Raw genomic sequence first — 22,958 nt, forward strand, 5'->3', positions numbered from 1 at the left:
GGATCCCATCAGAACTCCGAAGTTAAGCGTGCTTGGGCGAGAGTAGTACTAGGATGGGTGACCCCCTGGGAAGTCCTCGTGTTGCACTCCTTTTTGCGCCCCGAGCGGCCAAAAGACTTACTTAAAACTCTCCTTTAAGCTTTTCAATTTTTCCAGCATCATGGCCAACAGTAAATGTGTCAGTAACATGTAAATGAAGTCATCATCTAAAAATTTCTTCGTAAACATACAATGATCAGACATGTATGGTTCCAGGATGGGTGACCCCATGGGAAGTCCTCGTGTTGCACTCCTTTTTGCGCCCCGAGCGGCCAAAACCTCTCCCGTCGACCTCCGAGGCGATGGTTTTGGGCCTCGGAATTCGCCGTGACCGCTACGCAGTCAGTCTCGTGGGGCTCGGAGAGAGCTTTCCGGAATGGGGCCGCAATAGCGATTCCGAGTTCGTTCGAGAAAGTCCCGATGGTTTCGGCGCGCGCTTGCCGTGTCCGGTACGCGGTCGGCCTCGTGGGCATCGGAGAGATCCGACGATGGCGATTCCGAGATCGTTCGAGAGGTTTCGGGGCGCGCAATGGGCTCCGGTCGTCGATATGCGCCGTCCGCGACGTGCACAAAGGCGAGGGACGACGCACACAAAACGAGTGCGATCATACCAGCACTAAAGCACCGGATCCCATCAGAACTCCGAAGTTAAGCGTGCTTGGGCGAGAGTAGTACTAGGATGGGTGACCCCCTGGGAAGTCCTCGTGTTGCACTCCTTTTTGCGCCCCGAGCGGCCAAAAGACTTACTTAAAACTCTCCTTTAAGCTTTTCAATTTTTCCAGCATCATGGCCAACAGTAAATGTGTCAGTAACATGTAAATGAAGTCATCATCTAAAAATTTCTTCGTAAACATACAATGATCAGACATGTATGGTTCCAGGATGGGTGACCCCATGGGAAGTCCTCGTGTTGCACTCCTTTTTGCGCCCCGAGCGGCCAAAACCTCTCCCGTCGACCTCCGAGGCGATGGTTTTGGGCCTCGGAATTCGCCGTGACCGCTACGCAGTCAGTCTCGTGGGGCTCGGAGAGAGCTTTCCGGAATGGGGCCGCAATAGCGATTCCGAGTTCGTTCGAGAAAGTCCCGATGGTTTCGGCGCGCGCTTGCCGTGTCCGGTACGCGGTCGGCCTCGTGGGCATCGGAGAGATCCGACGATGGCGATTCCGAGATCGTTCGAGAGGTTTCGGGGCGCGCAATGGGCTCCGGTCGTCGATATGCGCCGTCCGCGACGTGCACAAAGGCGAGGGACGACGCACACAAAACGAGTGCGATCATACCAGCACTAAAGCACCGGATCCCATCAGAACTCCGAAGTTAAGCGTGCTTGGGCGAGAGTAGTACTAGGATGGGTGACCCCCTGGGAAGTCCTCGTGTTGCACTCCTTTTTGCGCCCCGAGCGGCCAAAAGACTTACTTAAAACTCTCCTTTAAGCTTTTCAATTTTTCCAGCATCATGGCCAACAGTAAATGTGTCAGTAACATGTAAATGAAGTCATCATCTAAAAATTTCTTCGTAAACATACAATGATCAGACATGTATGGTTCCAGGATGGGTGACCCCATGGGAAGTCCTCGTGTTGCACTCCTTTTTGCGCCCCGAGCGGCCAAAACCTCTCCCGTCGACCTCCGAGGCGATGGTTTTGGGCCTCGGAATTCGCCGTGACCGCTACGCAGTCAGTCTCGTGGGGCTCGGAGAGAGCTTTCCGGAATGGGGCCGCAATAGCGATTCCGAGTTCGTTCGAGAAAGTCCCGATGGTTTCGGCGCGCGCTTGCCGTGTCCGGTACGCGGTCGGCCTCGTGGGCATCGGAGAGATCCGACGATGGCGATTCCGAGATCGTTCGAGAGGTTTCGGGGCGCGCAATGGGCTCCGGTCGTCGATATGCGCCGTCCGCGACGTGCACAAAGGCGAGGGACGACGCACACAAAACGAGTGCGATCATACCAGCACTAAAGCACCGGATCCCATCAGAACTCCGAAGTTAAGCGTGCTTGGGCGAGAGTAGTACTAGGATGGGTGACCCCCTGGGAAGTCCTCGTGTTGCACTCCTTTTTGCGCCCCGAGCGGCCAAAAGACTTACTTAAAACTCTCCTTTAAGCTTTTCAATTTTTCCAGCATCATGGCCAACAGTAAATGTGTCAGTAACATGTAAATGAAGTCATCATCTAAAAATTTCTTCGTAAACATACAATGATCAGACATGTATGGTTCCAGGATGGGTGACCCCATGGGAAGTCCTCGTGTTGCACTCCTTTTTGCGCCCCGAGCGGCCAAAACCTCTCCCGTCGACCTCCGAGGCGATGGTTTTGGGCCTCGGAATTCGCCGTGACCGCTACGCAGTCAGTCTCGTGGGGCTCGGAGAGAGCTTTCCGGAATGGGGCCGCAATAGCGATTCCGAGTTCGTTCGAGAAAGTCCCGATGGTTTCGGCGCGCGCTTGCCGTGTCCGGTACGCGGTCGGCCTCGTGGGCATCGGAGAGATCCGACGATGGCGATTCCGAGATCGTTCGAGAGGTTTCGGGGCGCGCAATGGGCTCCGGTCGTCGATATGCGCCGTCCGCGACGTGCACAAAGGCGAGGGACGACGCACACAAAACGAGTGCGATCATACCAGCACTAAAGCACCGGATCCCATCAGAACTCCGAAGTTAAGCGTGCTTGGGCGAGAGTAGTACTAGGATGGGTGACCCCCTGGGAAGTCCTCGTGTTGCACTCCTTTTTGCGCCCCGAGCGGCCAAAAGACTTACTTAAAACTCTCCTTTAAGCTTTTCAATTTTTCCAGCATCATGGCCAACAGTAAATGTGTCAGTAACATGTAAATGAAGTCATCATCTAAAAATTTCTTCGTAAACATACAATGATCAGACATGTATGGTTCCAGGATGGGTGACCCCATGGGAAGTCCTCGTGTTGCACTCCTTTTTGCGCCCCGAGCGGCCAAAACCTCTCCCGTCGACCTCCGAGGCGATGGTTTTGGGCCTCGGAATTCGCCGTGACCGCTACGCAGTCAGTCTCGTGGGGCTCGGAGAGAGCTTTCCGGAATGGGGCCGCAATAGCGATTCCGAGTTCGTTCGAGAAAGTCCCGATGGTTTCGGCGCGCGCTTGCCGTGTCCGGTACGCGGTCGGCCTCGTGGGCATCGGAGAGATCCGACGATGGCGATTCCGAGATCGTTCGAGAGGTTTCGGGGCGCGCAATGGGCTCCGGTCGTCGATATGCGCCGTCCGCGACGTGCACAAAGGCGAGGGACGACGCACACAAAACGAGTGCGATCATACCAGCACTAAAGCACCGGATCCCATCAGAACTCCGAAGTTAAGCGTGCTTGGGCGAGAGTAGTACTAGGATGGGTGACCCCCTGGGAAGTCCTCGTGTTGCACTCCTTTTTGCGCCCCGAGCGGCCAAAAGACTTACTTAAAACTCTCCTTTAAGCTTTTCAATTTTTCCAGCATCATGGCCAACAGTAAATGTGTCAGTAACATGTAAATGAAGTCATCATCTAAAAATTTCTTCGTAAACATACAATGATCAGACATGTATGGTTCCAGGATGGGTGACCCCATGGGAAGTCCTCGTGTTGCACTCCTTTTTGCGCCCCGAGCGGCCAAAACCTCTCCCGTCGACCTCCGAGGCGATGGTTTTGGGCCTCGGAATTCGCCGTGACCGCTACGCAGTCAGTCTCGTGGGGCTCGGAGAGAGCTTTCCGGAATGGGGCCGCAATAGCGATTCCGAGTTCGTTCGAGAAAGTCCCGATGGTTTCGGCGCGCGCTTGCCGTGTCCGGTACGCGGTCGGCCTCGTGGGCATCGGAGAGATCCGACGATGGCGATTCCGAGATCGTTCGAGAGGTTTCGGGGCGCGCAATGGGCTCCGGTCGTCGATATGCGCCGTCCGCGACGTGCACAAAGGCGAGGGACGACGCACACAAAACGAGTGCGATCATACCAGCACTAAAGCACCGGATCCCATCAGAACTCCGAAGTTAAGCGTGCTTGGGCGAGAGTAGTACTAGGATGGGTGACCCCCTGGGAAGTCCTCGTGTTGCACTCCTTTTTGCGCCCCGAGCGGCCAAAAGACTTACTTAAAACTCTCCTTTAAGCTTTTCAATTTTTCCAGCATCATGGCCAACAGTAAATGTGTCAGTAACATGTAAATGAAGTCATCATCTAAAAATTTCTTCGTAAACATACAATGATCAGACATGTATGGTTCCAGGATGGGTGACCCCATGGGAAGTCCTCGTGTTGCACTCCTTTTTGCGCCCCGAGCGGCCAAAACCTCTCCCGTCTCGACCTCCGAGGCGATGGTTTTGGGCCTCGGAATTCGCCGTGACCGCTACGCAGTCAGTCTCGTGGGGCTCGGAGAGAGCTTTCCGGAATGGGGCCGCAATAGCGATTCCGAGTTCGTTCGAGAAAGTCCCGATGGTTTCGGCGCGCGCTTGCCGTGTCCGGTACGCGGTCGGCCTCGTGGGCATCGGAGAGATCCGACGATGGCGATTCCGAGATCGTTCGAGAGGTTTCGGGGCGCGCAATGGGCTCCGGTCGTCGATATGCGCCGTCCGCGACGTGCACAAAGGCGAGGGACGACGCACACAAAACGAGTGCGATCATACCAGCACTAAAGCACCGGATCCCATCAGAACTCCGAAGTTAAGCGTGCTTGGGCGAGAGTAGTACTAGGATGGGTGACCCCCTGGGAAGTCCTCGTGTTGCACTCCTTTTTGCGCCCCGAGCGGCCAAAAGACTTACTTAAAACTCTCCTTTAAGCTTTTCAATTTTTCCAGCATCATGGCCAACAGTAAATGTGTCAGTAACATGTAAATGAAGTCATCATCTAAAAATTTCTTCGTAAACATACAATGATCAGACATGTATGGTTCCAGGATGGGTGACCCCATGGGAAGTCCTCGTGTTGCACTCCTTTTTGCGCCCCGAGCGGCCAAAACCTCTCCCGTCGACCTCCGAGGCGATGGTTTTGGGCCTCGGAATTCGCCGTGACCGCTACGCAGTCAGTCTCGTGGGGCTCGGAGAGAGCTTTCCGGAATGGGGCCGCAATAGCGATTCCGAGTTCGTTCGAGAAAGTCCCGATGGTTTCGGCGCGCGCTTGCCGTGTCCGGTACGCGGTCGGCCTCGTGGGCATCGGAGAGATCCGACGATGGCGATTCCGAGATCGTTCGAGAGGTTTCGGGGCGCGCAATGGGCTCCGGTCGTCGATATGCGCCGTCCGCGACGTGCACAAAGGCGAGGGACGACGCACACAAAACGAGTGCGATCATACCAGCACTAAAGCACCGGATCCCATCAGAACTCCGAAGTTAAGCGTGCTTGGGCGAGAGTAGTACTAGGATGGGTGACCCCCTGGGAAGTCCTCGTGTTGCACTCCTTTTTGCGCCCCGAGCGGCCAAAAGACTTACTTAAAACTCTCCTTTAAGCTTTTCAATTTTTCCAGCATCATGGCCAACAGTAAATGTGTCAGTAACATGTAAATGAAGTCATCATCTAAAAATTTCTTCGTAAACATACAATGATCAGACATGTATGGTTCCAGGATGGGTGACCCCATGGGAAGTCCTCGTGTTGCACTCCTTTTTGCGCCCCGAGCGGCCAAAACCTCTCCCGTCGACCTCCGAGGCGATGGTTTTGGGCCTCGGAATTCGCCGTGACCGCTACGCAGTCAGTCTCGTGGGGCTCGGAGAGAGCTTTCCGGAATGGGGCCGCAATAGCGATTCCGAGTTCGTTCGAGAAAGTCCCGATGGTTTCGGCGCGCGCTTGCCGTGTCCGGTACGCGGTCGGCCTCGTGGGCATCGGAGAGATCCGACGATGGCGATTCCGAGATCGTTCGAGAGGTTTCGGGGCGCGCAATGGGCTCCGGTCGTCGATATGCGCCGTCCGCGACGTGCACAAAGGCGAGGGACGACGCACACAAAACGAGTGCGATCATACCAGCACTAAAGCACCGGATCCCATCAGAACTCCGAAGTTAAGCGTGCTTGGGCGAGAGTAGTACTAGGATGGGTGACCCCCTGGGAAGTCCTCGTGTTGCACTCCTTTTTGCGCCCCGAGCGGCCAAAAGACTTACTTAAAACTCTCCTTTAAGCTTTTCAATTTTTCCAGCATCATGGCCAACAGTAAATGTGTCAGTAACATGTAAATGAAGTCATCATCTAAAAATTTCTTCGTAAACATACAATGATCAGACATGTATGGTTCCAGGATGGGTGACCCCATGGGAAGTCCTCGTGTTGCACTCCTTTTTGCGCCCCGAGCGGCCAAAACCTCTCCCGTCGACCTCCGAGGCGATGGTTTTGGGCCTCGGAATTCGCCGTGACCGCTACGCAGTCAGTCTCGTGGGGCTCGGAGAGAGCTTTCCGGAATGGGGCCGCAATAGCGATTCCGAGTTCGTTCGAGAAAGTCCCGATGGTTTCGGCGCGCGCTTGCCGTGTCCGGTACGCGGTCGGCCTCGTGGGCATCGGAGAGATCCGACGATGGCGATTCCGAGATCGTTCGAGAGGTTTCGGGGCGCGCAATGGGCTCCGGTCGTCGATATGCGCCGTCCGCGACGTGCACAAAGGCGAGGGACGACGCACACAAAACGAGTGCGATCATACCAGCACTAAAGCACCGGATCCCATCAGAACTCCGAAGTTAAGCGTGCTTGGGCGAGAGTAGTACTAGGATGGGTGACCCCCTGGGAAGTCCTCGTGTTGCACTCCTTTTTGCGCCCCGAGCGGCCAAAAGACTTACTTAAAACTCTCCTTTAAGCTTTTCAATTTTTCCAGCATCATGGCCAACAGTAAATGTGTCAGTAACATGTAAATGAAGTCATCATCTAAAAATTTCTTCGTAAACATACAATGATCAGACATGTATGGTTCCAGGATGGGTGACCCCATGGGAAGTCCTCGTGTTGCACTCCTTTTTGCGCCCCGAGCGGCCAAAACCTCTCCCGTCGACCTCCGAGGCGATGGTTTTGGGCCTCGGAATTCGCCGTGACCGCTACGCAGTCAGTCTCGTGGGGCTCGGAGAGAGCTTTCCGGAATGGGGCCGCAATAGCGATTCCGAGTTCGTTCGAGAAAGTCCCGATGGTTTCGGCGCGCGCTTGCCGTGTCCGGTACGCGGTCGGCCTCGTGGGCATCGGAGAGATCCGACGATGGCGATTCCGAGATCGTTCGAGAGGTTTCGGGGCGCGCAATGGGCTCCGGTCGTCGATATGCGCCGTCCGCGACGTGCACAAAGGCGAGGGACGACGCACACAAAACGAGTGCGATCATACCAGCACTAAAGCACCGGATCCCATCAGAACTCCGAAGTTAAGCGTGCTTGGGCGAGAGTAGTACTAGGATGGGTGACCCCCTGGGAAGTCCTCGTGTTGCACTCCTTTTTGCGCCCCGAGCGGCCAAAAGACTTACTTAAAACTCTCCTTTAAGCTTTTCAATTTTTCCAGCATCATGGCCAACAGTAAATGTGTCAGTAACATGTAAATGAAGTCATCATCTAAAAATTTCTTCGTAAACATACAATGATCAGACATGTATGGTTCCAGGATGGGTGACCCCATGGGAAGTCCTCGTGTTGCACTCCTTTTTGCGCCCCGAGCGGCCAAAACCTCTCCCGTCGACCTCCGAGGCGATGGTTTTGGGCCTCGGAATTCGCCGTGACCGCTACGCAGTCAGTCTCGTGGGGCTCGGAGAGAGCTTTCCGGAATGGGGCCGCAATAGCGATTCCGAGTTCGTTCGAGAAAGTCCCGATGGTTTCGGCGCGCGCTTGCCGTGTCCGGTACGCGGTCGGCCTCGTGGGCATCGGAGAGATCCGACGATGGCGATTCCGAGATCGTTCGAGAGGTTTCGGGGCGCGCAATGGGCTCCGGTCGTCGATATGCGCCGTCCGCGACGTGCACAAAGGCGAGGGACGACGCACACAAAACGAGTGCGATCATACCAGCACTAAAGCACCGGATCCCATCAGAACTCCGAAGTTAAGCGTGCTTGGGCGAGAGTAGTACTAGGATGGGTGACCCCCTGGGAAGTCCTCGTGTTGCACTCCTTTTTGCGCCCCGAGCGGCCAAAAGACTTACTTAAAACTCTCCTTTAAGCTTTTCAATTTTTCCAGCATCATGGCCAACAGTAAATGTGTCAGTAACATGTAAATGAAGTCATCATCTAAAAATTTCTTCGTAAACATACAATGATCAGACATGTATGGTTCCAGGATGGGTGACCCCATGGGAAGTCCTCGTGTTGCACTCCTTTTTGCGCCCCGAGCGGCCAAAACCTCTCCCGTCGACCTCCGAGGCGATGGTTTTGGGCCTCGGAATTCGCCGTGACCGCTACGCAGTCAGTCTCGTGGGGCTCGGAGAGAGCTTTCCGGAATGGGGCCGCAATAGCGATTCCGAGTTCGTTCGAGAAAGTCCCGATGGTTTCGGCGCGCGCTTGCCGTGTCCGGTACGCGGTCGGCCTCGTGGGCATCGGAGAGATCCGACGATGGCGATTCCGAGATCGTTCGAGAGGTTTCGGGGCGCGCAATGGGCTCCGGTCGTCGATATGCGCCGTCCGCGACGTGCACAAAGGCGAGGGACGACGCACACAAAACGAGTGCGATCATACCAGCACTAAAGCACCGGATCCCATCAGAACTCCGAAGTTAAGCGTGCTTGGGCGAGAGTAGTACTAGGATGGGTGACCCCCTGGGAAGTCCTCGTGTTGCACTCCTTTTTGCGCCCCGAGCGGCCAAAAGACTTACTTAAAACTCTCCTTTAAGCTTTTCAATTTTTCCAGCATCATGGCCAACAGTAAATGTGTCAGTAACATGTAAATGAAGTCATCATCTAAAAATTTCTTCGTAAACATACAATGATCAGACATGTATGGTTCCAGGATGGGTGACCCCATGGGAAGTCCTCGTGTTGCACTCCTTTTTGCGCCCCGAGCGGCCAAAACCTCTCCCGTCGACCTCCGAGGCGATGGTTTTGGGCCTCGGAATTCGCCGTGACCGCTACGCAGTCAGTCTCGTGGGGCTCGGAGAGAGCTTTCCGGAATGGGGCCGCAATAGCGATTCCGAGTTCGTTCGAGAAAGTCCCGATGGTTTCGGCGCGCGCTTGCCGTGTCCGGTACGCGGTCGGCCTCGTGGGCATCGGAGAGATCCGACGATGGCGATTCCGAGATCGTTCGAGAGGTTTCGGGGCGCGCAATGGGCTCCGGTCGTCGATATGCGCCGTCCGCGACGTGCACAAAGGCGAGGGACGACGCACACAAAACGAGTGCGATCATACCAGCACTAAAGCACCGGATCCCATCAGAACTCCGAAGTTAAGCGTGCTTGGGCGAGAGTAGTACTAGGATGGGTGACCCCCTGGGAAGTCCTCGTGTTGCACTCCTTTTTGCGCCCCGAGCGGCCAAAAGACTTACTTAAAACTCTCCTTTAAGCTTTTCAATTTTTCCAGCATCATGGCCAACAGTAAATGTGTCAGTAACATGTAAATGAAGTCATCATCTAAAAATTTCTTCGTAAACATACAATGATCAGACATGTATGGTTCCAGGATGGGTGACCCCATGGGAAGTCCTCGTGTTGCACTCCTTTTTGCGCCCCGAGCGGCCAAAACCTCTCCCGTCGACCTCCGAGGCGATGGTTTTGGGCCTCGGAATTCGCCGTGACCGCTACGCAGTCAGTCTCGTGGGGCTCGGAGAGAGCTTTCCGGAATGGGGCCGCAATAGCGATTCCGAGTTCGTTCGAGAAAGTCCCGATGGTTTCGGCGCGCGCTTGCCGTGTCCGGTACGCGGTCGGCCTCGTGGGCATCGGAGAGATCCGACGATGGCGATTCCGAGATCGTTCGAGAGGTTTCGGGGCGCGCAATGGGCTCCGGTCGTCGATATGCGCCGTCCGCGACGTGCACAAAGGCGAGGGACGACGCACACAAAACGAGTGCGATCATACCAGCACTAAAGCACCGGATCCCATCAGAACTCCGAAGTTAAGCGTGCTTGGGCGAGAGTAGTACTAGGATGGGTGACCCCCTGGGAAGTCCTCGTGTTGCACTCCTTTTTGCGCCCCGAGCGGCCAAAAGACTTACTTAAAACTCTCCTTTAAGCTTTTCAATTTTTCCAGCATCATGGCCAACAGTAAATGTGTCAGTAACATGTAAATGAAGTCATCATCTAAAAATTTCTTCGTAAACATACAATGATCAGACATGTATGGTTCCAGGATGGGTGACCCCATGGGAAGTCCTCGTGTTGCACTCCTTTTTGCGCCCCGAGCGGCCAAAACCTCTCCCGTCGACCTCCGAGGCGATGGTTTTGGGCCTCGGAATTCGCCGTGACCGCTACGCAGTCAGTCTCGTGGGGATCGGAGAGAGCTTTCCGGAATGGGGCCGCAATAGCGATTCCGAGTTCGTTCGAGAAAGTCCCGATGGTTTCGGCGCGCGCTTGCCGTGTCCGGTACGCGGTCGGCCTCGTGGGCATCGGAGAGATCCGACGATGGCGATTCCGAGATCGTTCGAGAGGTTTCGGGGCGCGCAATGGGCTCCGGTCGTCGATATGCGCCGTCCGCGACGTGCACAAAGGCGAGGGACGACGCACACAAAACGAGTGCGATCATACCAGCACTAAAGCACCGGATCCCATCAGAACTCCGAAGTTAAGCGTGCTTGGGCGAGAGTAGTACTAGGATGGGTGACCCCCTGGGAAGTCCTCGTGTTGCACTCCTTTTTGCGCCCCGAGCGGCCAAAAGACTTACTTAAAACTCTCCTTTAAGCTTTTCAATTTTTCCAGCATCATGGCCAACAGTAAATGTGTCAGTAACATGTAAATGAAGTCATCATCTAAAAATTTCTTCGTAAACATACAATGATCAGACATGTATGGTTCCAGGATGGGTGACCCCATGGGAAGTCCTCGTGTTGCACTCCTTTTTGCGCCCCGAGCGGCCAAAACCTCTCCCGTCGACCTCCGAGGCGATGGTTTTGGGCCTCGGAATTCGCCGTGACCGCTACGCAGTCAGTCTCGTGGGGCTCGGAGAGAGCTTTCCGGAATGGGGCCGCAATAGCGATTCCGAGTTCGTTCGAGAAAGTCCCGATGGTTTCGGCGCGCGCTTGCCGTGTCCGGTACGCGGTCGGCCTCGTGGGCATCGGAGAGATCCGACGATGGCGATTCCGAGATCGTTCGAGAGGTTTCGGGGCGCGCAATGGGCTCCGGTCGTCGATATGCGCCGTCCGCGACGTGCACAAAGGCGAGGGACGACGCACACAAAACGAGTGCGATCATACCAGCACTAAAGCACCGGATCCCATCAGAACTCCGAAGTTAAGCGTGCTTGGGCGAGAGTAGTACTAGGATGGGTGACCCCCTGGGAAGTCCTCGTGTTGCACTCCTTTTTGCGCCCCGAGCGGCCAAAAGACTTACTTAAAACTCTCCTTTAAGCTTTTCAATTTTTCCAGCATCATGGCCAACAGTAAATGTGTCAGTAACATGTAAATGAAGTCATCATCTAAAAATTTCTTCGTAAACATACAATGATCAGACATGTATGGTTCCAGGATGGGTGACCCCATGGGAAGTCCTCGTGTTGCACTCCTTTTTGCGCCCCGAGCGGCCAAAACCTCTCCCGTCGACCTCCGAGGCGATGGTTTTGGGCCTCGGAATTCGCCGTGACCGCTACGCAGTCAGTCTCGTGGGGCTCGGAGAGAGCTTTCCGGAATGGGGCCGCAATAGCGATTCCGAGTTCGTTCGAGAAAGTCCCGATGGTTTCGGCGCGCGCTTGCCGTGTCCGGTACGCGGTCGGCCTCGTGGGCATCGGAGAGATCCGACGATGGCGATTCCGAGATCGTTCGAGAGGTTTCGGGGCGCGCAATGGGCTCCGGTCGTCGATATGCGCCGTCCGCGACGTGCACAAAGGCGAGGGACGACGCACACAAAACGAGTGCGATCATACCAGCACTAAAGCACCGGATCCCATCAGAACTCCGAAGTTAAGCGTGCTTGGGCGAGAGTAGTACTAGGATGGGTGACCCCCTGGGAAGTCCTCGTGTTGCACTCCTTTTTGCGCCCCGAGCGGCCAAAAGACTTACTTAAAACTCTCCTTTAAGCTTTTCAATTTTTCCAGCATCATGGCCAACAGTAAATGTGTCAGTAACATGTAAATGAAGTCATCATCTAAAAATTTCTTCGTAAACATACAATGATCAGACATGTATGGTTCCAGGATGGGTGACCCCATGGGAAGTCCTCGTGTTGCACTCCTTTTTGCGCCCCGAGCGGCCAAAACCTCTCCCGTCGACCTCCGAGGCGATGGTTTTGGGCCTCGGAATTCGCCGTGACCGCTACGCAGTCAGTCTCGTGGGGCTCGGAGAGAGCTTTCCGGAATGGGGCCGCAATAGCGATTCCGAGTTCGTTCGAGAAAGTCCCGATGGTTTCGGCGCGCGCTTGCCGTGTCCGGTACGCGGTCGGCCTCGTGGGCATCGGAGAGATCCGACGATGGCGATTCCGAGATCGTTCGAGAGGTTTCGGGGCGCGCAATGGGCTCCGGTCGTCGATATGCGCCGTCCGCGACGTGCACAAAGGCGAGGGACGACGCACACAAAACGAGTGCGATCATACCAGCACTAAAGCACCGGATCCCATCAGAACTCCGAAGTTAAGCGTGCTTGGGCGAGAGTAGTACTAGGATGGGTGACCCCCTGGGAAGTCCTCGTGTTGCACTCCTTTTTGCGCCCCGAGCGGCCAAAAGACTTACTTAAAACTCTCCTTTAAGCTTTTCAATTTTTCCAGCATCATGGCCAACAGTAAATGTGTCAGTAACATGTAAATGAAGTCATCATCTAAAAATTTCTTCGTAAACATACAATGATCAGACATGTATGGTTCCAGGATGGGTGACCCCATGGGAAGTCCTCGTGTTGCACTCCTTTTTGCGCCCCGAGCGGCCAAAACCTCTCCCGTCGACCTCCGAGGCGATGGTTTTGGGCCTCGGAATTCGCCGTGACCGCTACGCAGTCAGTCTCGTGGGGCTCGGAGAGAGCTTTCCGGAATGGGGCCGCAATAGCGATTCCGAGTTCGTTCGAGAAAGTCCCGATGGTTTCGGCGCGCGCTTGCCGTGTCCGGTACGCGGTCGGCCTCGTGGGCATCGGAGAGATCCGACGATGGCGATTCCGAGATCGTTCGAGAGGTTTCGGGGCGCGCAATGGGCTCCGGTCGTCGATATGCGCCGTCCGCGACGTGCACAAAGGCGAGGGACGACGCACACAAAACGAGTGCGATCATACCAGCACTAAAGCACCGGATCCCATCAGAACTCCGAAGTTAAGCGTGCTTGGGCGAGAGTAGTACTAGGATGGGTGACCCCCTGGGAAGTCCTCGTGTTGCACTCCTTTTTGCGCCCCGAGCGGCCAAAAGACTTACTTAAAACTCTCCTTTAAGCTTTTCAATTTTTCCAGCATCATGGCCAACAGTAAATGTGTCAGTAACATGTAAATGAAGTCATCATCTAAAAATTTCTTCGTAAACATACAATGATCAGACATGTATGGTTCCAGGATGGGTGACCCCATGGGAAGTCCTCGTGTTGCACTCCTTTTTGCGCCCCGAGCGGCCAAAACCTCTCCCGTCGACCTCCGAGGCGATGGTTTTGGGCCTCGGAATTCGCCGTGACCGCTACGCAGTCAGTCTCGTGGGGCTCGGAGAGAGCTTTCCGGAATGGGGCCGCAATAGCGATTCCGAGTTCGTTCGAGAAAGTCCCGATGGTTTCGGCGCGCGCTTGCCGTGTCCGGTACGCGGTCGGCCTCGTGGGCATCGGAGAGATCCGACGATGGCGATTCCGAGATCGTTCGAGAGGTTTCGGGGCGCGCAATGGGCTCCGGTCGTCGATATGCGCCGTCCGCGACGTGCACAAAGGCGAGGGACGACGCACACAAAACGAGTGCGATCATACCAGCACTAAAGCACCGGATCCCATCAGAACTCCGAAGTTAAGCGTGCTTGGGCGAGAGTAGTACTAGGATGGGTGACCCCCTGGGAAGTCCTCGTGTTGCACTCCTTTTTGCGCCCCGAGCGGCCAAAAGACTTACTTAAAACTCTCCTTTAAGCTTTTCAATTTTTCCAGCATCATGGCCAACAGTAAATGTGTCAGTAACATGTAAATGAAGTCATCATCTAAAAATTTCTTCGTAAACATACAATGATCAGACATGTATGGTTCCAGGATGGGTGACCCCATGGGAAGTCCTCGTGTTGCACTCCTTTTTGCGCCCCGAGGGCCAAAACCTCTCCCGTCGACCTCCGAGGCGATGGTTTTGGGCCTCGGAATTCGCCGTGACCGCTACGCAGTCAGTCTCGTGGGGCTCGGAGAGAGCTTTCCGGAATGGGGCCGCAATAGCGATTCCGAGTTCGTTCGAGAAAGTCCCGATGGTTTCGGCGCGCGCTTGCCGTGTCCGGTACGCGGTCGGCCTCGTGGGCATCGGAGAGATCCGACGATGGCGATTCCGAGATCGTTCGAGAGGTTTCGGGGCGCGCAATGGGCTCCGGTCGTCGATATGCGCCGTCCGCGACGTGCACAAAGGCGAGGGACGACGCACACAAAACGAGTGCGATCATACCAGCACTAAAGCACCGGATCCCATCAGAACTCCGAAGTTAAGCGTGCTTGGGCGAGAGTAGTACTAGGATGGGTGACCCCCTGGGAAGTCCTCGTGTTGCACTCCTTTTTGCGCCCCGAGCGGCCAAAAGACTTACTTAAAACTCTCCTTTAAGCTTTTCAATTTTTCCAGCATCATGGCCAACAGTAAATGTGTCAGTAACATGTAAATGAAGTCATCATCTAAAAATTTCTTCGTAAACATACAATGATCAGACATGTATGGTTCCAGGATGGGTGACCCCATGGGAAGTCCTCGTGTTGCACTCCTTTTTGCGCCCCGAGCGGCCAAAACCTCTCCCGTCGACCTCCGAGGCGATGGTTTTGGGCCTCGGAATTCGCCGTGACCGCTACGCAGTCAGTCTCGTGGGGCTCGGAGAGAGCTTTCCGGAATGGGGCCGCAATAGCGATTCCGAGTTCGTTCGAGAAAGTCCCGATGGTTTCGGCGCGCGCTTGCCGTGTCCGGTACGCGGTCGGCCTCGTGGGCATCGGAGAGATCCGACGATGGCGATTCCGAGATCGTTCGAGAGGTTTCGGGGCGCGCAATGGGCTCCGGTCGTCGATATGCGCCGTCCGCGACGTGCACAAAGGCGAGGGACGACGCACACAAAACGAGTGCGATCATACCAGCACTAAAGCACCGGATCCCATCAGAACTCCGAAGTTAAGCGTGCTTGGGCGAGAGTAGTACTAGGATGGGTGACCCCCTGGGAAGTCCTCGTGTTGCACTCCTTTTTGCGCCCCGAGCGGCCAAAAGACTTACTTAAAACTCTCCTTTAAGCTTTTCAATTTTTCCAGCATCATGGCCAACAGTAAATGTGTCAGTAACATGTAAATGAAGTCATCATCTAAAAATTTCTTCGTAAACATACAATGATCAGACATGTATGGTTCCAGGATGGGTGACCCCATGGGAAGTCCTCGTGTTGCACTCCTTTTTGCGCCCCGAGCGGCCAAAACCTCTCCCGTCGACCTCCGAGGCGATGGTTTTGGGCCTCGGAATTCGCCGTGACCGCTACGCAGTCAGTCTCGTGGGGCTCGGAGAGAGCTTTCCGGAATGGGGCCGCAATAGCGATTCCGAGTTCGTTCGAGAAAGTCCCGATGGTTTCGGCGCGCGCTTGCCGTGTCCGGTACGCGGTCGGCCTCGTGGGCATCGGAGAGATCCGACGATGGCGATTCCGAGATCGTTCGAGAGGTTTCGGGGCGCGCAATGGGCTCCGGTCGTCGATATGCGCCGTCCGCGACGTGCACAAAGGCGAGGGACGACGCACACAAAACGAGTGCGATCATACCAGCACTAAAGCACCGGATCCCATCAGAACTCCGAAGTTAAGCGTGCTTGGGCGAGAGTAGTACTAGGATGGGTGACCCCCTGGGAAGTCCTCGTGTTGCACTCCTTTTTGCGCCCCGAGCGGCCAAAAGACTTACTTAAAACTCTCCTTTAAGCTTTTCAATTTTTCCAGCATCATGGCCAACAGTAAATGTGTCAGTAACATGTAAATGAAGTCATCATCTAAAAATTTCTTCGTAAACATACAATGATCAGACATGTATGGTTCCAGGATGGGTGACCCCATGGGAAGTCCTCGTGTTGCACTCCTTTTTGCGCCCCGAGCGGCCAAAACCTCTCCCGTCGACCTCCGAGGCGATGGTTTTGGGCCTCGGAATTCGCCGTGACCGCTACGCAGTCAGTCTCGTGGGGCTCGGAGAGAGCTTTCCGGAATGGGGCCGCAATAGCGATTCCGAGTTCGTTCGAGAAAGTCCCGATGGTTTCGGCGCGCGCTTGCCGTGTCCGGTACGCGGTCGGCCTCGTGGGCATCGGAGAGATCCGACGATGGCGATTCCGAGATCGTTCGAGAGGTTTCGGGGCGCGCAATGGGCTCCGGTCGTCGATATGCGCCGTCCGCGACGTGCACAAAGGCGAGGGACGACGCACACAAAACGAGTGCGATCATACCAGCACTAAAGCACCGGATCCCATCAGAACTCCGAAGTTAAGCGTGCTTGGGCGAGAGTAGTACTAGGATGGGTGACCCCCTGGGAAGTCCTCGTGTTGCACTCCTTTTTGCGCCCCGAGCGGCCAAAAGACTTACTTAAAACTCTCCTTTAAGCTTTTCAATTTTTCCAGCATCATGGCCAACAGTAAATGTGTCAGTAACATGTAAATGAAGTCATCATCTAAAAATTTCTTCGTAAACATACAATGATCAGACATGTATGGTTCCAGGATGGGTGACCCCATGGGAAGTCCTCGTGTTGCACTCCTTTTTGCGCCCCGAGCGGCCAAAACCTCTCCCGTCGACCTCCGAGGCGATGGTTTTGGGCCTCGGAATTCGCCGTGACCGCTACGCAGTCAGTCTCGTGGGGCTCGGAGAGAGCTTTCCGGAATGGGGCCGCAATAGCGATTCCGAGTTCGTTCGAGAAAGTCCCGATGGTTTCGGCGCGCGCTTGCCGTGTCCGGTACGCGGTCGGCCTCGTGGGCATCGGAGAGATCCGACGATGGCGATTCCGAGATCGTTCGAGAGGTTTCGGGGCGCGCAATGGGCTCCGGTCGTCGATATGCGCCGTCCGCGACGTGCACAAAGGCGAGGGACGACGCACACAAAACGAGTGCGATCATACCAGCACTAAAGCACCGGATCCCATCAGAACTCCGAAGTTAAGCGTGCTTGGGCGAGAGTAGTACTAGGATGGGTGACCCCCTGGGAAGTCCTCGTGTTGCACTCCTTTTTGCGCCCCGAGCGGCCAAAAGACTTACTTAAAACTCTCCTTTAAGCTTTTCAATTTTTCCAGCATCATGGCCAACAGTAAATGTGTCAGTAACATGTAAATGAAGTCATCATCTAAAAATTTCTTCGTAAACATACAATGATCAGACATGTATGGTTCCAGGATGGGTGACCCCATGGGAAGTCCTCGTGTTGCACTCCTTTTTGCGCCCCGAGCGGCCAAAACCTCTCCCGTCGACCTCCGAGGCGATGGTTTTGGGCCTCGGAATTCGCCGTGACCGCTACGCAGTCAGTCTCGTGGGGCTCGGAGAGAGCTTTCCGGAATGGGGCCGCAATAGCGATTCCGAGTTCGTTCGAGAAAGTCCCGATGGTTTCGGCGCGCGCTTGCCGTGTCCGGTACGCGGTCGGCCTCGTGGGCATCGGAGAGATCCGACGATGGCGATTCCGAGATCGTTCGAGAGGTTTCGGGGCGCGCAATGGGCTCCGGTCGTCGATATGCGCCGTCCGCGACGTGCACAAAGGCGAGGGACGACGCACACAAAACGAGTGCGATCATACCAGCACTAAAGCACCGGATCCCATCAGAACTCCGAAGTTAAGCGTGCTTGGGCGAGAGTAGTACTAGGATGGGTGACCCCCTGGGAAGTCCTCGTGTTGCACTCCTTTTTGCGCCCCGAGCGGCCAAAAGACTTACTTAAAACTCTCCTTTAAGCTTTTCAATTTTTCCAGCATCATGGCCAACAGTAAATGTGTCAGTAACATGTAAATGAAGTCATCATCTAAAAATTTCTTCGTAAACATACAATGATCAGACATGTATGGTTCCAGGATGGGTGACCCCATGGGAAGTCCTCGTGTTGCACTCCTTTTTGCGCCCCGAGCGGCCAAAACCTCTCCCGTCGACCTCCGAGGCGATGGTTTTGGGCCTCGGAATTCGCCGTGACCGCTACGCAGTCAGTCTCGTGGGGCTCGGAGAGAGCTTTCCGGAATGGGGCCGCAATAGCGATTCCGAGTTCGTTCGAGAAAGTCCCGATGGTTTCGGCGCGCGCTTGCCGTGTCCGGTACGCGGTCGGCCTCGTGGGCATCGGAGAGATCCGACGATGGCGATTCCGAGATCGTTCGAGAGGTTTCGGGGCGCGCAATGGGCTCCGGTCGTCGATATGCGCCGTCCGCGACGTGCACAAAGGCGAGGGACGACGCACACAAAACGAGTGCGATCATACCAGCACTAAAGCACCGGATCCCATCAGAACTCCGAAGTTAAGCGTGCTTGGGCGAGAGTAGTACTAGGATGGGTGACCCCCTGGGAAGTCCTCGTGTTGCACTCCTTTTTGCGCCCCGAGCGGCCAAAAGACTTACTTAAAACTCTCCTTTAAGCTTTTCAATTTTTCCAGCATCATGGCCAACAGTAAATGTGTCAGTAACATGTAAATGAAGTCATCATCTAAAAATTTCTTCGTAAACATACAATGATCAGACATGTATGGTTCCAGGATGGGTGACCCCATGGGAAGTCCTCGTGTTGCACTCCTTTTTGCGCCCCGAGCGGCCAAAACCTCTCCCGTCGACCTCCGAGGCGATGGTTTTGGGCCTCGGAATTCGCCGTGACCGCTACGCAGTCAGTCTCGTGGGGCTCGGAGAGAGCTTTCCGGAATGGGGCCGCAATAGCGATTCCGAGTTCGTTCGAGAAAGTCCCGATGGTTTCGGCGCGCGCTTGCCGTGTCCGGTACGCGGTCGGCCTCGTGGGCATCGGAGAGATCCGACGATGGCGATTCCGAGATCGTTCGAGAGGTTTCGGGGCGCGCAATGGGCTCCGGTCGTCGATATGCGCCGTCCGCGACGTGCACAAAGGCGAGGGACGACGCACACAAAACGAGTGCGATCATACCAGCACTAAAGCACCGGATCCCATCAGAACTCCGAAGTTAAGCGTGCTTGGGCGAGAGTAGTACTAGGATGGGTGACCCCCTGGGAAGTCCTCGTGTTGCACTCCTTTTTGCGCCCCGAGCGGCCAAAAGACTTACTTAAAACTCTCCTTTAAGCTTTTCAATTTTTCCAGCATCATGGCCAACAGTAAATGTGTCAGTAACATGTAAATGAAGTCATCATCTAAAAATTTCTTCGTAAACATACAATGATCAGACATGTATGGTTCCAGGATGGGTGACCCCATGGGAAGTCCTCGTGTTGCACTCCTTTTTGCGCCCCGAGCGGCCAAAACCTCTCCCATCGACCTCCGAGGCGATGGTTTTGGGCCTCGGAATTCGCCGTGACCGCTACGCAGTCAGTCTCGTGGGGCTCGGAGAGAGCTTTCCGGAATGGGGCCGCAATAGCGATTCCGAGTTCGTTCGAGAAAGTCCCGATGGTTTCGGCGCGCGCTTGCCGTGTCCGGTACGCGGTCGGCCTCGTGGGCATCGGAGAGATCCGACGATGGCGATTCCGAGATCGTTCGAGAGGTTTCGGGGCGCGCAATGGGCTCCGGTCGTCGATATGCGCCGTCCGCGACGTGCACAAAGGCGAGGGACGACGCACACAAAACGAGTGCGATCATACCAGCACTAAAGCACCGGATCCCATCAGAACTCCGAAGTTAAGCGTGCTTGGGCGAGAGTAGTACTAGGATGGGTGACCCCCTGGGAAGTCCTCGTGTTGCACTCCTTTTTGCGCCCCGAGCGGCCAAAAGACTTACTTAAAACTCTCCTTTAAGCTTTTCAATTTTTCCAGCATCATGGCCAACAGTAAATGTGTCAGTAACATGTAAATGAAGTCATCATCTAAAAATTTCTTCGTAAACATACAATGATCAGACATGTATGGTTCCAGGATGGGTGACCCCATGGGAAGTCCTCGTGTTGCACTCCTTTTTGCGCCCCGAGCGGCCAAAACCTCTCCCGTCGACCTCCGAGGCGATGGTTTTGGGCCTCGGAATTCGCCGTGACCGCTACGCAGTCAGTCTCGTGGGGCTCGGAGAGAGCTTTCCGGAATGGGGCCGCAATAGCGATTCCGAGTTCGTTCGAGAAAGTCCCGATGGTTTCGGCGCGCGCTTGCCGTGTCCGGTACGCGGTCGGCCTCGTGGGCATCGGAGAGATCCGACGATGGCGATTCCGAGATCGTTCGAGAGGTTTCGGGGCGCGCAATGGGCTCCGGTCGTCGATATGCGCCGTCCGCGACGTGCACAAAGGCGAGGGACGACGCACACAAAACGAGTGCGATCATACCAGCACTAAAGCACCGGATCCCATCAGAACTCCGAAGTTAAGCGTGCTTGGGCGAGAGTAGTACTAGGATGGGTGACCCCCTGGGAAGTCCTCGTGTTGCACTCCTTTTTGCGCCCCGAGCGGCCAAAAGACTTACTTAAAACTCTCCTTTAAGCTTTTCAATTTTTCCAGCATCATGGCCAACAGTAAATGTGTCAGTAACATGTAAATGAAGTCATCATCTAAAAATTTCTTCGTAAACATACAATGATCAGACATGTATGGTTCCAGGATGGGTGACCCCATGGGAAGTCCTCGTGTTGCACTCCTTTTTGCGCCCCGAGGGCCAAAACCTCTCCCGTCGACCTCCGAGGCGATGGTTTTGGGCCTCGGAATTCGCCGTGACCGCTACGCAGTCAGTCTCGTGGGGCTCGGAGAGAGCTTTCCGGAATGGGGCCGCAATAGCGATTCCGAGTTCGTTCGAGAAAGTCCCGATGGTTTCGGCGCGCGCTTGCCGTGTCCGGTACGCGGTCGGCCTCGTGGGCATCGGAGAGATCCGACGATGGCGATTCCGAGATCGTTCGAGAGGTTTCGGGGCGCGCAATGGGCTCCGGTCGTCGATATGCGCCGTCCGCGACGTGCACAAAGGCGAGGGACGACGCACACAAAACGAGTGCGATCATACCAGCACTAAAGCACCGGATCCCATCAGAACTCCGAAGTTAAGCGTGCTTGGGCGAGAGTAGTACTAGGATGGGTGACCCCCTGGGAAGTCCTCGTGTTGCACTCCTTTTTGCGCCCCGAGCGGCCAAAAGACTTACTTAAAACTCTCCTTTAAGCTTTTCAATTTTTCCAGCATCATGGCCAACAGTAAATGTGTCAGTAACATGTAAATGAAGTCATCATCTAAAAATTTCTTCGTAAACATACAATGATCAGACATGTATGGTTCCAGGATGGGTGACCCCATGGGAAGTCCTCGTGTTGCACTCCTTTTTGCGCCCCGAGCGGCCAAAACCTCTCCCGTCGACCTCCGAGGCGATGGTTTTGGGCCTCGGAATTCGCCGTGACCGCTACGCAGTCAGTCTCGTGGGGCTCGGAGAGAGCTTTCCGGAATGGGGCCGCAATAGCGATTCCGAGTTCGTTCGAGAAAGTCCCGATGGTTTCGGCGCGCGCTTGCCGTGTCCGGTACGCGGTCGGCCTCGTGGGCATCGGAGAGATCCGACGATGGCGATTCCGAGATCGTTCGAGAGGTTTCGGGGCGCGCAATGGGCTCCGGTCGTCGATATGCGCCGTCCGCGACGTGCACAAAGGCGAGGGACGACGCACACAAAACGAGTGCGATCATACCAGCACTAAAGCACCGGATCCCATCAGAACTCCGAAGTTAAGCGTGCTTGGGCGAGAGTAGTACTAGGATGGGTGACCCCCTGGGAAGTCCTCGTGTTGCACTCCTTTTTGCGCCCCGAGCGGCCAAAAGACTTACTTAAAACTCTCCTTTAAGCTTTTCAATTTTTCCAGCATCATGGCCAACAGTAAATGTGTCAGTAACATGTAAATGAAGTCATCATCTAAAAATTTCTTCGTAAACATACAATGATCAGACATGTATGGTTCCAGGATGGGTGACCCCATGGGAAGTCCTCGTGTTGCACTCCTTTTTGCGCCCCGAGCGGCCAAAACCTCTCCCGTCGACCTCCGAGGCGATGGTTTTGGGCCTCGGAATTCGCCGTGACCGCTACGCAGTCAGTCTCGTGGGGCTCGGAGAGAGCTTTCCGGAATGGGGCCGCAATAGCGATTCCGAGTTCGTTCGAGAAAGTCCCGATGGTTTCGGCGCGCGCTTGCCGTGTCCGGTACGCGGTCGGCCTCGTGGGCATCGGAGAGATCCGACGATGGCGATTCCGAGATCGTTCGAGAGGTTTCGGGGCGCGCAATGGGCTCCGGTCGTCGATATGCGCCGTCCGCGACGTGCACAAAGGCGAGGGACGACGCACACAAAACGAGTGCGATCATACCAGCACTAAAGCACCGGATCCCATCAGAACTCCGAAGTTAAGCGTGCTTGGGCGAGAGTAGTACTAGGATGGGTGACCCCCTGGGAAGTCCTCGTGTTGCACTCCTTTTTGCGCCCCGAGCGGCCAAAAGACTTACTTAAAACTCTCCTTTAAGCTTTTCAATTTTTCCAGCATCATGGCCAACAGTAAATGTGTCAGTAACATGTAAATGAAGTCATCATCTAAAAATTTCTTCGTAAACATACAATGATCAGACATGTATGGTTCCAGGATGGGTGACCCCATGGGAAGTCCTCGTGTTGCACTCCTTTTTGCGCCCCGAGCGGCCAAAACCTCTCCCGTCGACCTCCGAGGCGATGGTTT

At 55.1% G+C, this 22,958-nt stretch overlaps 34 non-coding genes and 1 pseudogene across 34 annotated transcripts; all 35 read left to right on the top strand.

Annotated features, from left to right (window-relative positions):
* Positions 1 to 90, top strand: LOC135664463 (5S ribosomal RNA; annotated as a pseudogene; the record flags this gene model as incomplete).
* A 546-nt stretch (positions 91 to 636) lies between these two features.
* LOC135664418 (5S ribosomal RNA) lies at positions 637 to 755 on the top strand. Its single transcript, XR_010508802.1, has one exon. It is a non-coding gene; the product is annotated as a 5S ribosomal RNA (ribosomal RNA).
* A 546-nt stretch (positions 756 to 1,301) lies between these two features.
* Positions 1,302 to 1,420, top strand: LOC135664430 (5S ribosomal RNA). Its single transcript, XR_010508814.1, has one exon. It is a non-coding gene; the product is annotated as a 5S ribosomal RNA (ribosomal RNA).
* A 546-nt stretch (positions 1,421 to 1,966) lies between these two features.
* LOC135664442 (5S ribosomal RNA) lies at positions 1,967 to 2,085 on the top strand. Its single transcript, XR_010508825.1, has one exon. It is a non-coding gene; the product is annotated as a 5S ribosomal RNA (ribosomal RNA).
* A 546-nt stretch (positions 2,086 to 2,631) lies between these two features.
* LOC135664453 (5S ribosomal RNA) lies at positions 2,632 to 2,750 on the top strand. Its single transcript, XR_010508836.1, has one exon. It is a non-coding gene; the product is annotated as a 5S ribosomal RNA (ribosomal RNA).
* Positions 2,751 to 3,296: 546 nt separating this feature from the next.
* LOC135664464 (5S ribosomal RNA) lies at positions 3,297 to 3,415 on the top strand. Its single transcript, XR_010508846.1, has one exon. It is a non-coding gene; the product is annotated as a 5S ribosomal RNA (ribosomal RNA).
* Positions 3,416 to 3,961: 546 nt separating this feature from the next.
* On the top strand, positions 3,962 to 4,080 carry LOC135664419 (5S ribosomal RNA). Its single transcript, XR_010508803.1, has one exon. It is a non-coding gene; the product is annotated as a 5S ribosomal RNA (ribosomal RNA).
* Positions 4,081 to 4,628: 548 nt separating this feature from the next.
* Positions 4,629 to 4,747, top strand: LOC135664421 (5S ribosomal RNA). The gene has a single exon (XR_010508804.1). It is a non-coding gene; the product is annotated as a 5S ribosomal RNA (ribosomal RNA).
* A 546-nt stretch (positions 4,748 to 5,293) lies between these two features.
* LOC135664422 (5S ribosomal RNA) lies at positions 5,294 to 5,412 on the top strand. The gene has a single exon (XR_010508805.1). It is a non-coding gene; the product is annotated as a 5S ribosomal RNA (ribosomal RNA).
* A 546-nt stretch (positions 5,413 to 5,958) lies between these two features.
* On the top strand, positions 5,959 to 6,077 carry LOC135664423 (5S ribosomal RNA). Its single transcript, XR_010508806.1, has one exon. It is a non-coding gene; the product is annotated as a 5S ribosomal RNA (ribosomal RNA).
* A 546-nt stretch (positions 6,078 to 6,623) lies between these two features.
* Positions 6,624 to 6,742, top strand: LOC135664424 (5S ribosomal RNA). The gene has a single exon (XR_010508807.1). It is a non-coding gene; the product is annotated as a 5S ribosomal RNA (ribosomal RNA).
* Positions 6,743 to 7,288: 546 nt separating this feature from the next.
* On the top strand, positions 7,289 to 7,407 carry LOC135664425 (5S ribosomal RNA). The gene has a single exon (XR_010508808.1). It is a non-coding gene; the product is annotated as a 5S ribosomal RNA (ribosomal RNA).
* Positions 7,408 to 7,953: 546 nt separating this feature from the next.
* LOC135664426 (5S ribosomal RNA) lies at positions 7,954 to 8,072 on the top strand. Its single transcript, XR_010508810.1, has one exon. It is a non-coding gene; the product is annotated as a 5S ribosomal RNA (ribosomal RNA).
* Positions 8,073 to 8,618: 546 nt separating this feature from the next.
* Positions 8,619 to 8,737, top strand: LOC135664427 (5S ribosomal RNA). The gene has a single exon (XR_010508811.1). It is a non-coding gene; the product is annotated as a 5S ribosomal RNA (ribosomal RNA).
* Positions 8,738 to 9,283: 546 nt separating this feature from the next.
* LOC135664428 (5S ribosomal RNA) lies at positions 9,284 to 9,402 on the top strand. Its single transcript, XR_010508812.1, has one exon. It is a non-coding gene; the product is annotated as a 5S ribosomal RNA (ribosomal RNA).
* Positions 9,403 to 9,948: 546 nt separating this feature from the next.
* Positions 9,949 to 10,067, top strand: LOC135664429 (5S ribosomal RNA). The gene has a single exon (XR_010508813.1). It is a non-coding gene; the product is annotated as a 5S ribosomal RNA (ribosomal RNA).
* Positions 10,068 to 10,613: 546 nt separating this feature from the next.
* LOC135664432 (5S ribosomal RNA) lies at positions 10,614 to 10,732 on the top strand. The gene has a single exon (XR_010508815.1). It is a non-coding gene; the product is annotated as a 5S ribosomal RNA (ribosomal RNA).
* A 546-nt stretch (positions 10,733 to 11,278) lies between these two features.
* LOC135664433 (5S ribosomal RNA) lies at positions 11,279 to 11,397 on the top strand. The gene has a single exon (XR_010508816.1). It is a non-coding gene; the product is annotated as a 5S ribosomal RNA (ribosomal RNA).
* A 546-nt stretch (positions 11,398 to 11,943) lies between these two features.
* LOC135664434 (5S ribosomal RNA) lies at positions 11,944 to 12,062 on the top strand. The gene has a single exon (XR_010508817.1). It is a non-coding gene; the product is annotated as a 5S ribosomal RNA (ribosomal RNA).
* A 546-nt stretch (positions 12,063 to 12,608) lies between these two features.
* On the top strand, positions 12,609 to 12,727 carry LOC135664435 (5S ribosomal RNA). Its single transcript, XR_010508818.1, has one exon. It is a non-coding gene; the product is annotated as a 5S ribosomal RNA (ribosomal RNA).
* A 546-nt stretch (positions 12,728 to 13,273) lies between these two features.
* On the top strand, positions 13,274 to 13,392 carry LOC135664436 (5S ribosomal RNA). The gene has a single exon (XR_010508819.1). It is a non-coding gene; the product is annotated as a 5S ribosomal RNA (ribosomal RNA).
* A 546-nt stretch (positions 13,393 to 13,938) lies between these two features.
* On the top strand, positions 13,939 to 14,057 carry LOC135664437 (5S ribosomal RNA). The gene has a single exon (XR_010508820.1). It is a non-coding gene; the product is annotated as a 5S ribosomal RNA (ribosomal RNA).
* A 545-nt stretch (positions 14,058 to 14,602) lies between these two features.
* LOC135664438 (5S ribosomal RNA) lies at positions 14,603 to 14,721 on the top strand. Its single transcript, XR_010508821.1, has one exon. It is a non-coding gene; the product is annotated as a 5S ribosomal RNA (ribosomal RNA).
* Positions 14,722 to 15,267: 546 nt separating this feature from the next.
* On the top strand, positions 15,268 to 15,386 carry LOC135664439 (5S ribosomal RNA). Its single transcript, XR_010508822.1, has one exon. It is a non-coding gene; the product is annotated as a 5S ribosomal RNA (ribosomal RNA).
* A 546-nt stretch (positions 15,387 to 15,932) lies between these two features.
* LOC135664440 (5S ribosomal RNA) lies at positions 15,933 to 16,051 on the top strand. Its single transcript, XR_010508823.1, has one exon. It is a non-coding gene; the product is annotated as a 5S ribosomal RNA (ribosomal RNA).
* Positions 16,052 to 16,597: 546 nt separating this feature from the next.
* On the top strand, positions 16,598 to 16,716 carry LOC135664441 (5S ribosomal RNA). The gene has a single exon (XR_010508824.1). It is a non-coding gene; the product is annotated as a 5S ribosomal RNA (ribosomal RNA).
* A 546-nt stretch (positions 16,717 to 17,262) lies between these two features.
* Positions 17,263 to 17,381, top strand: LOC135664443 (5S ribosomal RNA). The gene has a single exon (XR_010508826.1). It is a non-coding gene; the product is annotated as a 5S ribosomal RNA (ribosomal RNA).
* Positions 17,382 to 17,927: 546 nt separating this feature from the next.
* LOC135664444 (5S ribosomal RNA) lies at positions 17,928 to 18,046 on the top strand. Its single transcript, XR_010508827.1, has one exon. It is a non-coding gene; the product is annotated as a 5S ribosomal RNA (ribosomal RNA).
* A 546-nt stretch (positions 18,047 to 18,592) lies between these two features.
* LOC135664445 (5S ribosomal RNA) lies at positions 18,593 to 18,711 on the top strand. The gene has a single exon (XR_010508828.1). It is a non-coding gene; the product is annotated as a 5S ribosomal RNA (ribosomal RNA).
* Positions 18,712 to 19,257: 546 nt separating this feature from the next.
* LOC135664446 (5S ribosomal RNA) lies at positions 19,258 to 19,376 on the top strand. The gene has a single exon (XR_010508829.1). It is a non-coding gene; the product is annotated as a 5S ribosomal RNA (ribosomal RNA).
* Positions 19,377 to 19,922: 546 nt separating this feature from the next.
* Positions 19,923 to 20,041, top strand: LOC135664447 (5S ribosomal RNA). Its single transcript, XR_010508830.1, has one exon. It is a non-coding gene; the product is annotated as a 5S ribosomal RNA (ribosomal RNA).
* Positions 20,042 to 20,587: 546 nt separating this feature from the next.
* On the top strand, positions 20,588 to 20,706 carry LOC135664448 (5S ribosomal RNA). Its single transcript, XR_010508831.1, has one exon. It is a non-coding gene; the product is annotated as a 5S ribosomal RNA (ribosomal RNA).
* Positions 20,707 to 21,251: 545 nt separating this feature from the next.
* On the top strand, positions 21,252 to 21,370 carry LOC135664449 (5S ribosomal RNA). The gene has a single exon (XR_010508832.1). It is a non-coding gene; the product is annotated as a 5S ribosomal RNA (ribosomal RNA).
* Positions 21,371 to 21,916: 546 nt separating this feature from the next.
* On the top strand, positions 21,917 to 22,035 carry LOC135664450 (5S ribosomal RNA). Its single transcript, XR_010508833.1, has one exon. It is a non-coding gene; the product is annotated as a 5S ribosomal RNA (ribosomal RNA).
* A 546-nt stretch (positions 22,036 to 22,581) lies between these two features.
* LOC135664451 (5S ribosomal RNA) lies at positions 22,582 to 22,700 on the top strand. Its single transcript, XR_010508834.1, has one exon. It is a non-coding gene; the product is annotated as a 5S ribosomal RNA (ribosomal RNA).
* Positions 22,701 to 22,958: the final 258 nt, after the last annotated feature.

The sequence above is a fragment of the Musa acuminata genome, unplaced genomic scaffold (assembly GCF_036884655.1).
Source record: "Musa acuminata AAA Group cultivar baxijiao unplaced genomic scaffold, Cavendish_Baxijiao_AAA HiC_scaffold_838, whole genome shotgun sequence".
In the NCBI taxonomy this organism is placed as follows: Eukaryota; Viridiplantae; Streptophyta; class Magnoliopsida; order Zingiberales; family Musaceae; genus Musa; species Musa acuminata.